Below are 10957 nucleotides of genomic sequence, written 5' to 3' on the forward strand. Positions count from 1 at the left end.
TGATATTCTTTTAAAAATGTAATTTATATTCTTGTTTTTATCAACCTTTTTTGAATAACCATACTTTTATCGTCGAAAAGATTGACTTTTTGGGACTCATCTCCTTTTTTGGTCATTTAATTTTTTAAATAAAAACCTTCGATTGCTCTATAGTGTAGATTTATTCAATGCATAGTCTTCAATACCTTCTATATGAATTCCATCGTTTCAAGAATTATTTTTCAAATGTTTTTCTCGATCTGGTTGTTTGTACATGTGCTTCAGTTGTATTCAGCGTTCCTTATATACGGCATAAGTTACATTTAATGCCCAAATATTTATTAATGTGTTAATTTGATCACGGCTTTTAAAGTTCATCATATAAAATTTTGGATTGTTCTATAGAACAAGGAGTGGTTACAAAATTCCATAAAAAATATGTTGAGGAGTTAAAAATCCCGGACGAAGTAGAAACATACATGCAAGCTCTCACACTACGCAAGACACTTGGACTCATCTAATTTTAGAGAAGAAGAGCAGTTGATGAAGATAGATCAGGAAAGTGTCAAAAGATGCTTGAAGGAGTCGCGCAATATTCCCAATGGGCTGACCACGTCTAAATACATAAAATTAAAGAAAAGCAAATTAACACATAAATAGATGAATTCAAGTTCTACAGAACAAAATCACTTGATGCTTTTTTAAGCCCCATTCTTTTCATATTTTGCTCAGTGGGATTTTTTTTAAGACGCATTAATTTCAATATTTTTCCAATCTAATTGTTTATCCACGCAAAATCTAGCATTCCTAACTCTATAATATACGAAAAAAGCTTCTTTTATACACTGCCCCATGTTATTACACATGGCTCAATTCGTGTTATGTAGATTAAGACCATAATTACTCTAAAGATTAAATATAATATTAAATTAATACGCTTCTCTTAAAAGCCTTCATAGTGTAGTGGTTATCACGTACCCTTTACACGGGTAAGGTCCCCGGTTCGAACCCGGGTGAAGGCATTTTAATTGGGGGCAGGTCTTTAAATCTGTAAATGTAGAGAATTTGAATTTTTCAAGTCTCGATATAAAATTTTTCGCTATGAAAACTTAAATAGATGATATTTTCTTTATAATTAAATAAATTGTGAACAAGAAATACTCGTTAATACTTGATATAAAATTTTTTATGTGTTAATTTGATTTTCAGCCATTTAAGTTTGTTCAATATAGCTTTAAATCGTTATATAGAACAAATTTTCTCAATACTTCTTTTTCCATTATCATCTTTAAAATCTCTCATTGAATTTTCAACTTTAAATACTTAGTACTTAAATTGGTCCCTTAATCTTCTGTTTTGTGTGTATGCTTAAGTTGGTATTACTAGCTCCTTTATATACGACTTATGGTATTTTATGACCACACCCATCCATTTTATGACATATGATCTTATTCGCGTTATGGATTTTTAAATTAAGAGAGCATAATTTTATTTATAAGTACTTTCAAAATATTCCCTGATATTTTCTTTTCACCTGCATCTCAAAAAAATATAAAGTGTTTCTAATCTATTATAACAGAAATATATTTTCTTAAGGTATCAATTTAATTTACAAAATAGTTTGTTCAAGAAAAAGGAATCTAAGAATTAATTATTGTAGTAGAAAAAACTAATTTATACAAAAAACGATAAAAAATCCAAATTTCGTATATACCCGCGGCATAAATATATTTGTTATATTTTATTAATGTTTTATATTTTATTAATGTTTTATATTTTATATTTTATATTTTATTAATTTTTTATATATAACTTTTATTAACAATCGGCTTGTCAATAAATATTGATATCATATAAGAGATACTAATTTATACGTTTACCGAATTCTTTACCCGCATTTAGTCTTTTATTTTTTGGGCAATTCCTGTATTTTTCATATGTTAAACATGACTTGTTTAAAATCTTAAAACAGAAGTAAAATAACGACATAAGTCGATAAACTAAAGTATATTTATGAAATCTTGACAAAAAAACTTGTAATTAAGAATTTTCAAGAAATATTTTGCTATAAAAAAGATATTGTAAATAAATTTAAGTTATTCTTATATTTTTAAAGTTGTAATTAGTTAATTTATTCATATTATTTTTTTGATCAGTATGTTCATATTTAAGAATAAGAATAGATAAAAATAAATTTCCTGTTATTAAAAGATATTTAAAAATCAAATTTATGAGAAATAAAGCGTATATATAATAAAGTAATATTATTGTAGCATTCCTATCCTTTAAATTAAGAAATAAAATATTATAGTTCAACATAGAATATTTATTTATAAGAAAAGTTCTTTTATGCCCAAAATATCAGAAAAATTCATTCATATGTATATACAAACATATATGTATATTAAAATACAATAAGAGTTTGTGTATTATTTAACCTTCAAAGTTTTTTAGTCATTTTTTTTTATCTGAAGTAATTTCGATTGTGTTTTTAGGTATTTTAATAATTTATTTTTTTTTATTTATTATCTTTCCGCTTTAGTTTTGCGGTCTTGTTATGGTTTGCATTTGAAGTTTTATTTAAATTTTTTTGTTTTTGTAAGCATAGGTATCAAACTTTTTTTGTAAATACATAAAACTAAAGGTGTGTGATACTTGTATAATTTTCTAACGTTTAAGCTAGAACAACCAAAAAATAAACTGAATGAATTGATATCTAGTGCATTTTTGCGTAAGAAGAGCCCAGATTGATAAATATATTTCAATAATATATCAAATGTCGTGAATAAAATATCAAATCAAATGAAAACACTCTACGAATCACATAAATATAGGTAAGGATGAGAAAATTTACGGATAAAAAAAAGTCAATTATCATGTATTTGGTAAATTTTCTATAGGTATTTACTGCAACCTGGGGTATTAAGTGTTCAATTTATCTCGATATTTTCTAATATATTTGTGGTTTTTTTGTATATTTCTAATTTATCAGTATCATAAAATTTAATTTTGAGGTTTTTGTAGAATAATATTTTGTTTTTTAAGACATCAAGAATATCTGTCAAATAATTTATGGTTACGTGGTGTGTATTTTTTCTGATTTCACACTGCAATTATACTTCTTGCGATGATTTTTATATAATAACAAACTAAAAATTCAATATTAATATAATTTCTCTATAAAAATAGTAGAAGGCACAAAAGTTTGATCGGATCGTTCATATATCTAAAAAAGAATACAAATCGCGAGTTTTAGTTTATTAAAATCTAAAAGGATGATAAAACAAAAAAAAATTAAAATGGATGATAAAACAAATAAAATTTATGCTTGCTGGTTATAGAAAAACATGCTCAAGTATTTCATCAAAATATAATAGAGGTTTTAGAAAAAAGATACTCAATTATTTAAAAAAATTAAAAGGGAGTTTATATATAAAAGAAAATTAATGCGAGCAGGTTATAGAAAAAGATACACGCTTCTTACATTAATATAAAAAAGGGTTTTTTGTGTGTAATAAAATTTTCGTGTGCAGTTTTTTAAAAGGTATTTACGCTTCTTACATTAACATTAAAAAAGAGGCTTATACGTGAGTAGGTTATAGATAAAAGAGTCATAATTATTTAATAAACATCGAAAAGGGGGTTTATATGTGTGCAGGTTATATAAAAAGATAAACGCTTCTTATATTAAAATAAAAAGGGAATTATATATAAAAGAAAATTTATGTGAGCAGGTTATTGAAAAGTATATACGCTTCTTACATTAACATTAAAAAAGTGGTTTATATGTGTGCAGGTTATAGATAAAAGATACATAATTATTTAATAAACATCTAAAAGGAGGTTTATATGTGTGCAGGTTATGGATAAAAGATACATAATTATTTAATAAACATCTAAAAGGAGGTTTATATGTGTGCAGGTTATGGATAAAAGATACATAATTATTTAATAAACATCTAAAAGGAGGTTTTTATGTGTGCAGGTTATATAAAAATATAAACTCTTCTTATATTAACATGAAAAGGGTTATATGTGTGGAAGAAAATTTTTGTGAGCAGGTTATAGAAAAAGATACACGCTTCTTTATTAACATTGAAAAGGTGAATGTGTGTTTGATAAAAATTAAAACCCAATCGAAATTTTTAATAATAATAATGGAGTTTTTAAAATGAATATTTTAATTTAGATGGAGATCTTCCTTTTTGAATTCGAGTAAAAGCGCAAGAAAATCTTCAATATGCATTTTTGCAGCTCGCGCATCACCAAGCTCTGTCTTTCTTAAAACTTCGGAAACGATTTCCTCGACATCAATATCCCGATCAACCTTTTGTTTTAAAATATCCTTTATACCCTTTCCTTTAAAAATAGCCGCCAAAGTTTTATTTTTTCTAAGAAAACATATCCTAAGCAATTGATTAAATTCTTCAAGATCAATTGCAGGTCTACTTTTTCTTGGCTCAATTTTAACCACACTACTTTCAACTTTTGGAGGTGGTTTAAAGCTATTTCTATTTACTTTAATAATATGACTGGTATTTGCAAGAATCTGCACGGCTACACTCAATCGACAATAATTTTTATCTCCTGGGCGTGCTATTAGCCTATCACCAAATTCTTTTTGAAACATTAAATACGCAGCTTTAAATTTATAATTTAGCAATTTAAATGTTAGTGGTGAACTAATTTGGTATGGCGTGTTGCTTATACATAAGTCGAAATATGGAAAGTCGTGCTTAAGTGCATCGCCTACAATCAATTGGAATTTATTGGAGTATCCTTTTATTGCATTCACCTTTTTGATTAATTCGCTTGCTAAACGTGGATCTTTCTCATAACAAATAACTTTCTTTGCTTTTTGTAAGAGTTTAAGCGTGAGATTTCCTGTTCCTCCTCCAATTTCAAGGATTATATCCGTTGATTTGATCTTTGCTTTTTCTATTATTGTGTCGATAATCGAAAAATTTACCAAAATATGCTGTCCAAGATTTTTGTTGAAAAGTGGATTTGCCATTGATAGGCTTTGAAAATAAATAAGAAATAATTAGAATTGTTGAAAACATAAAAATCATTTTTAAGAATAAAATAAGATGAAACAATTTTTATTTAATATATAAACTTGAAATCATCAGTGTGGACAATATCATCATCTTCCTCCCAGAAGCTCTTCTTCGCCTTTAATATTTCACGGAAATCACATTTCATCGGCTTTACTTCTTCTTGGACCATTTCCATTATCTTACCATTTTGATGTAGATTTAAATATTCAGAATACATTAAAAGGGGATAGCAGATCTACAAAAATCCTGGATCACGAAGGATTCAAAATAAAATTTTAATGATGCGGCATTGATTTCGGTTTGAATGTTATAGATTCATAAATTATGTTATAAAATAGAATCAAAACCCCATTAATAATTAAATTTTTATAAATAAATTAAAAGGCCATTTCTTTTTAAGTCAAAATAAGTAGACAAAATAATACAAGATTTCTATTGAAATTGGTGACTAAGCCCAATTGTTTTTAAATATTCTGTGGGTTATTTATAATCTTAACCAATAATTGAAAAATTAACTAATTTATATGTTAATGAAGGAGAATAATTTCTACACTTTATCTTATTTTCTTCATTAAAGCGAACATCTTCAGCCTTTTCATTTTCTTTGCAAATTTTTTTAAATGCTTCATCAACCCTCATCATCTGGCTTTCGTCACTTGGAAAAATTAGCTAATAATGATAATTTTTAAAATCTAAAGGAAACGGTCTAAATGATAATAGTAAAAATAAAGGGTAGATAGTGCGCCAATTGAACAAGAATTATACGTATATATTTAAAAAATCTAATTAAGAAAAAAACTTGACTATAAGTCTTTCAAAGAATGTGTAGAGGAACATTGTAAAGATTCTTTGAAAGAAATAAATATAACAAAATTTTTATAAAGATAAAATAAAGGAATGAGAGAATAACATTGTAAATATTCTTTTAAAGAAATAAATATCAACCAGATTTGTTATAAATATGAAAAAGATTTTATAGTACAAAAATAAATTAAATTCCTAAATAACAACTTATTCAATATTTTTTTTATTCTCATTCAGACAAATTATTATAGTTTTCAGAAGAAAGAATAAATTTAACTGAAAATTTGGAGACTCGAAAATTTGGAATTTTATGCCTTAAAATATGTGAGATACCTAAAATAAAATATTATTTTTAAGATTTAAATCAAAAAATTATATTATAATAACATATTCTATAATCATTAATTCTGTTTTTAGCGGAAATATATTATTTACTAAGAAATATCAGATAAATTAATGCATAATAAAATTTAAATTGAAAATAAAAAGCATTGCATGTATGCATATTCTATAGATTATATAGTTTCAATCCGAATTTTGAAACATTTAATTTTAATGATAAAAAATTTTTTCGCCTCCTATTTCTAATAATATAAAGACTTTGTAGCATGTATTTTCTTTTATTCATAGTGAAAACCATATAATTATTGTTTATCGAACATGAAAATTTTAAAATATTTTTTTAACCATAATGCGTCTTTTTTCTTTTTACTATTTATTTAAATGAGGGTAAAAGTATTTTTTATTTAAGGGCTATATTTATTGTCGTAATTTTAGTTTTTGTTCTCAGGCACAGCTTGCTTGATTCTCTGTACACACAGCGTATTTATACTTTCGGCTATCTTCTCCTCTTCAAAGTTTAAATGAGCGTCGAACATCATTTTTTTATTTAATTATGGCTCAAATAAACCAATATATTTTTCCTATATCAATAATGCTTTAAGATTTAATTATTGACTTAAATCCGGAGTATAATTTGGTGCAGCGTTTATAAATCTTTTTATTTCTCTATTATAGCAATTTTTACATAATCATGGTTGGTGGGGGTTTGGTGGTCACAGCTCTAAAAAAGGTTTTTTCTTCTACAACTACTCGAGCTGTAGCTAGAAGCACAAAGCCAAAAAAACGGTTATTTAATATTTATTTTCAGTTATGATTAATTGATTTTAGCCTTTACATGTGGATCATTCCAAAAAGGTTTATAAAAAAAATTAAATTTTTTTTGGATTTTTATATAATATTCATATATTTATGTATTCAAATTTCGAGAAATTGTTGCTAAAAAAATAATAGAATCAAATATTTTTGCCTTTACAATCAATTTTTCAAATAGAACTAACTGTATTGAATAGTGATGAAGTGCACTTCAGTCATATGTAAAACCAACTTAACACTATGATTGACCTTTTCATGTTGAAACCAAATCCATCAAGGAATTAATGCTTTTAATCATTATTCTGATCGTTTTGGAATGATATGGGTATTATACCGATATTTTTTATTGTTTTTTTCGATTGCTGACTTAAATTGAACTTGAAATTCTTTTATAATTCTGAACTTTACACACTATCTGCTCTCTGTCCAAAATCATTCTCGAGGCTTCTGATTTACTTTGTCTGCTTTGACTTACAATTTTAGATCGCTGATTTAATTTTCCTTTCCCCTGAAGATCTTTTTATTATTTCTCTTAACATATATCTCTTTTTATTCAAAAAAATTATTCTTGAAATCCCAATTTTTTTTTATTCTTCATATTTTCATAAAATATAACAATTTAAAATAAAGCAAAAGTTTCTTCAATATTCAAACATGATTCATTTTAGTGCTATATATTGCAAAATTCAGAGGATTTTTCGGCACTTCTTCCAGCCATTTTTTTATTTTTTGATGGAATATCGCATAAGAAATCAATGGGACATGATCTTTTTTTACTTTCTTGTAATGGTGCGTCGGATTAAGTCTTTTTTTATCATTTTATTATTCACGTATTGACATCTGTTATTAAATGTGCAGTTAAAAAAAAATCCGAATGAAAAAGGGAGACACAGTAGACCTAAATCACCTATATATGCCATCGATAGACCAAACAACAATTTTATATCTATAAAATGATTTATACTTTAATATTGAGGGTAATAGACCATGTAATAGCACATGAGAAGAGCTAGAGAATGATCTGCTTTATAATTTAGAAAATAATAAATTTTGTTTTATTTTCATGAAACACAATAAACCAAAAAAAACAACAAATCATTATGAGAAGATGATCAATTAAGAATTCAAAAAAAAACGAAAAAAAAGTCTCAAAATTTAAATAGAAAAATCAGAGGCTCTCAATATTATCATTAATTTTTTTAAAATTGAATATCATTTAGTCTAGTATGGATCTAGAAGGTATGAAAATACATTTTTATATGGATTATATTTGTTTTTTAGAAAATTTTAAAGAAAACGTGTATTTATGTTTAATAATGAAATTACTATAAATATATTTGATATTAGTCGAACTACTACCGTAGAATAAAGCGCTTTATATAATAGTGTGCCGAATCTGGATGCACTTAAACCCGTCGATCGTGTTATGGATATGAAAATCAAAGATTATGTATATAAATTAAATATTACGGTCAATTAACATGCTTGAAATAAAATTTGCTAGATTTTTATTTAAAAGGTTAATAATCGTGGGTTTAGTTGAAACCAATACAATTTGGGAATTATTTTATTCGACTTCATATTATTTTGATAAACAATAAATTCTAAATTTTAAAAGATATTGTTAGAAGACTTGATTCGAATCCACTAAATCTTTATTAAAACTTATTATCTTAAAAGATAATGTATTCAACGATAGGATTATCACAATTGAAAGCAACCAATAAAAAAAATTTAATCATAATATATTTAAACTATAAATACCAGATTATATGAAATATTATTTAGGCTTTGTATGACAATAATAATAAAATAAATTTAAAATAAGTGGCACGCGAAATGATAATTGCGACCAAAACTAATTTTTAAATAAATTTGGTGAACACATAATTCATCGAATAGATAGTAGTGAGCAAACGTATTACTGTGCATATTTTAATGTGACAGAGACGAGTGCACAAAAAAATAATCTTTACTGTATTTTTTTAATGAACTCTAGCAATATAGAACGCAGACAATTAACTCAATTCATAAAGTAGGTGTTATTGCGACGTTGAAATAAAAAATTTGGATTCGGGAAGAGATTTAAAAATGGATGCACGATTTATCTTTCTTTTCTAGAATAAATTTTTTGTGTTTTAAATAACTACGGTTAGTAAAAGGGGGTACGTATTTATGCTTATAGGGCTGTATTTCACTACTTCGGGGTAGATACCCTTAAATAAAAAAAAGCGTTTTCAATCATATTTGAGATTGCAATTACTGTTTCTAAGTCACACGGATGATAATTTGAAATATACCGATTTATATTCAAGAGCCAGTTGTCACACATCTACAACTGTATTCAGCTTTGTCAAGAACAAGAGATCCGTGTAGGTTTAAAATATAATGCACAAAAATTTAATAAATGAAAAAGGTATTATAAAAAAAGAATTTTTAGGTAAATGTTTATATTAAATTTCAAATTGATTGCTATGTATTTCATAAAGTGGTAGAAAATAGATATATTAGATTGAAGGAAATTAAATATAGTTTAAACGGTTACAACATAAAATTCGCACAGTATAAAATGTTTTTATTGATGATTTAACAGATTTTACTCTTTGGATGTTCACGCAGATTTATATTAAAATGGCAGAACTATTTTTTTATTAGTATAATATATATAAAGACCTTCGAAAATTATCTGAACCCGCATTTGTGTATATTATGATATTTGAATAAGATAATGAATGAAAATTTATGAAATTAAAGTATATTTTATTTCCAATATATGAAGTAAAAACAAGAAAATTACATTAGTTTGAAATATAATTTATTATATGTGAGCGTTTACAATAGCATAAATATATTAAATATTTTAAACCATTTTATATTGGTTTCATTATAGAATAATGGGTTGTTATTTTTTGAAAACTTAAGTCCGTCCCCTTTTTTAAAAAAAGTAATCTCGATATTATATCTATAAATAGTCTAAAATAAAAGTTATGTTGATTAAGATTTCATAGATTATAAACCATACAATAAAATTTAAAAAAAGTCATTTTTAAATAACTTTTTTTTCACAGAAAAAGAAGTAATATATAACAGTTTTCAGGTTGTCAAGTAATTTTTTATATAATTCTAATTGTGTTTTAAAATATTAGTATGTATAAATCTGTTAAACAGAAAAATCAGAAGCAGAGCACTACAAAGATAGATCATGCGAAACTGCGGCTGTAACCGAGAAAAAAGATGTGTTGGCCACGGAACATGCACAAACCTCCTTAAAAACATTAAGAAGACATCTGACGCTAGAATCGATCTTCACTTCAACAGAATCTTCGTCGGATGAATGGATTCAAGATGCCTATGCGGCAATCCTAATACGCTTCCATCGTATGCCACGCTTCGGATGGGATAAACTCCAAAAATATTACAACGGAAAATTCCAATGTAATTTGTCCCAACAGGAACTCAAAAGACGAGCGATGAGAATATTAATAGACCAAAATGGAAAGAAGTCGGTTGTCAAACGATTTGATGCCGAAAACGTCAAAAACGCAAAAAGAGCAAAATTAAGTGATCCATCCCATTTTGGAACTGAAGAGTATAGAAGAGTCGACTAGTGTAGAAGGGAATTCAATGAAATACACGAAAGCTTAAAAAAGGCAAATATCGTTGAATTTGAAAGGACAAGGAAAATTCCATACTACAAAGTTGACACTAGAACTCTCCAAACTATTAATTTGATAATAGGGACAATTACATCCACCCAGAATCCCAAGAATATGTCCAATGTTGCAGTATTGCTACAAACTGCACAACAGACTTACAAACGCCCCACAACAAAACTGAAATAAGACAACAAATATATTTTAGAAAAAATCAAAAAAATTGAGCATTTAGAAAGAATAAGAGATGGACTAGAATTGTATAAAAATAAACGCAGTGAAGTAAAAGAAGAAGAAGTAAAAAAA

At 26.1% G+C, this 10957-nt stretch overlaps 1 non-coding gene and 1 pseudogene across 1 annotated transcript; one reads left to right on the top strand and one right to left on the bottom strand.

Annotated features, from left to right (window-relative positions):
* Nucleotides 1–928: 928 nt before the first annotated feature.
* Nucleotides 929–1001, top strand: TRNAV-UAC (transfer RNA valine (anticodon UAC)). Its single transcript has one exon. It is a non-coding gene; the product is annotated as a tRNA-Val (tRNA).
* A 3158-nt stretch (nucleotides 1002–4159) lies between these two features.
* On the bottom strand, nucleotides 4160–4993 carry LOC147063133 (dimethyladenosine transferase pseudogene; annotated as a pseudogene).
* Nucleotides 4994–10957: the final 5964 nt, after the last annotated feature.

Source organism: Rhyacophila brunnea, unplaced genomic scaffold (genome assembly GCF_057557595.1).
Source record: "Rhyacophila brunnea isolate RB1 unplaced genomic scaffold, BYU_Rbru_1.0 scaffold_92, whole genome shotgun sequence".
Lineage (NCBI taxonomy): Eukaryota > Metazoa > Arthropoda > Insecta > Trichoptera > Rhyacophilidae > Rhyacophila > Rhyacophila brunnea.